Source organism: Sturnus vulgaris, chromosome 3 (assembly GCF_052056855.1).
Source record: "Sturnus vulgaris isolate bStuVul1 chromosome 3, bStuVul1.hap1, whole genome shotgun sequence".
In the NCBI taxonomy this organism is placed as follows: domain Eukaryota; kingdom Metazoa; phylum Chordata; class Aves; order Passeriformes; family Sturnidae; genus Sturnus; species Sturnus vulgaris.
This window is the reverse complement of record NC_142245.1, coordinates 29,205,692-29,207,960: the sequence shown is the minus strand read 5'-3', so window position 1 is coordinate 29,207,960 and position 2,269 is coordinate 29,205,692. Positions and strand designations below refer to the sequence as shown.

The following is a 2,269-nucleotide window of genomic DNA, read 5'->3' as shown; positions in this document are numbered from 1 at the left end:
CATGAGAGCCCGGGGGCCTCTGGGATAGCGGCAGGGGCAGCCTTGCGCCCCCCTGCCGCCACCGCCGCGACCTCTGCTTCGTGCGGGCCGTGTTCGCTTTGGGAAGAGGCGGAGGGTTCGTGCCTGGGGGAAAATCTCTGTCGCCATTATCTAGGGGTAGTAGAGAAAAGGGAATTCATATTAAGTGCTGTAAGGGGTTTAGAAATTGCCCGGATGACCCTCAGTGGTCTGGGGTGCAGGCTTCAAACCTGTAGCTGTCTAGCGACAGAGTGGTTCAATTCCACCTTTCGGGCGGGGCGAAAAAAAGGCCGTGGTCCGGTTGGGGCTGATATTTTTTTGTGCCGGGAGACCGCCGGCAATGCCCAGCCCGACCATTCCCCAGGGCCAAAATACAGCCTTCGCCGCGCTGTCCCGAAGTGTCACCGCACAGAGGAGCGCGCTCCCTTACTCTTCTTCCACCTTATTCACAACGGTGCTGGACTGCTGGATTGGCAGCGTGCCACGCACAGCCGAAGGACAATTCAGGTTTTAATTGGATTTTTCTGCTGAGCAGATCTTTGTTCAACTGTGTCACATGTCCTACAAGAACAGAAAAGAAGTAAATAACAGAAGTCATTCTCTAGATCTGCTCCATATTGACGATAACCCATCTCCCACCCACGCTGCAACAAAGATGCTTCACTTCAGCAGTAAGCACGGGTGTTAATAATGTCACCCAGCCCCACGAAAAAGAAAGGTTAGCATCAAGCTAAAAAACATATTCTTCAAGCAGAAGGCATTTATTTTGTGATATCCTGTTACAACAGCTCTCCAGTCAATGATTTGCGGAGCCTCTAGTTAGGACGAGACCCCAGCCAGCCCCACTGCAGGAGACAGCGAGGATTGGAAGGGCATTTTCACATCATCTCCTGGCCCCACCAGCAGGAAGGGTGATTCTGCCTGGTGAATTACAGAATACTGAGTGAATTATCAGATCTCCGGTGTTCCTGGCTGCTTTTTGAGGGGTGCAGTGCCATCCGGAGTTAAGTAGGTAAGCACCCCTGAGGATCTAAGCTGAATGACTGTGCTTCCTTTACATGGAATGAGTCACTCCAGCTGAAGGCCTGGGAGGAGAAGGGAAGGGCACTGGGAGCCCTGAGACCATTGCTGATGGCTGCTACTGCTTCGAGCCTGCAGACCCCTGAGCCGACTGGGGAGGAGCAGCTTTGACGCCAGCAAGGCATGTTGCTCCAGGAATACATAGTCCTGTTATGGGAAATCTGGGGGGAAAAGCTCCTTTGAGGCTCCCACAGTGCGTGCCAACTTCTCCGTGGCCTTGCAGATGTGCGTGCACAGCTGGGAGCGCCCCGAGTCCCAGATGGCCATCTCTGTGCTCCACACTGCCCTGCCTGCCAGTCAGCCTGCTCTGCCCATAATGAACTTTCTATGTGGAATTTCTCTGCGGCCTCAGAAATTGGTATCTGCTCTGCAGTTTGGCTGGGGGGGTTGTTTTGGGGGCGAGGGGGAGAGTTGGAAAGGCCTTTGCCCAGTAGTGGGCAGCTGAGAATGTTAGCGTTCTATGTCAGTTACCAAGCAGAACATAATACGGCTCTTTCATGTGGTGTTTATAACTGAACATGCTGTTTTGTGTCAGCCTGTTTTTTTTTTCCTTCCAAGAAGTAGTTTTGGATTAAATTATGACAATTACATTCTTATATTCACACACACACACCCCCGCCAGCCCCCACCCTTGCCCTGCGTGCACACAAACACAAACGGGAATTATGTGCTCTGAGCGTGATTTGAACTATACAGCCTGGGATCTGTGCCTGGCATTGAGTTCACTTTTTTTTCCTCCACAACAAAAAGGCCACATCTACTCTGTACTCTTTCATTGCCTTAGGAAAAAGTAGGATGGTCAGATTGCTAGTGTGGGCGATTTGTCCCTCATGGAGCTGACGGGCATGAGACTTTAAGGCACGAGAGAGGAGCTGGGGAGCCTTGCCTGGGGAGCTTGTGGTAAGCATTGCAGGGACCTGGCTTGTGAAATCCCCTGTGAGCCCCTACTCCAAGCTGCTTACACACCCCCAGTCTGGCTCCTGCACCTGGGCAGTGCCTGGTCTGGTGGGTAATGCAGGCACACAGCAGGAAGTGATCCTGCCTTTTTGAGCTGTGCCCTGCAGGGCTGCACCTCTAGCACGTGGCTGAACGCAGGGAAACACGGGTGTTCATTAGGACAAGGGACATGGCAAGGCTGCTCTTGCAGCCTTTAGCTGACACAGTGGGTGGG

General features: G+C 52.9%; 1 non-coding gene across 1 annotated transcript; it reads left to right on the top strand.

Annotated features, from left to right (window-relative positions):
• Positions 1–207: 207 nt before the first annotated feature.
• On the top strand, positions 208–294 carry TRNASTOP-UCA (transfer RNA opal suppressor (anticodon UCA)). Its single transcript has one exon. It is a non-coding gene; the product is annotated as a tRNA-Sec (tRNA).
• The last annotated feature ends 1,975 nt before the right edge of the window (positions 295–2,269 follow it).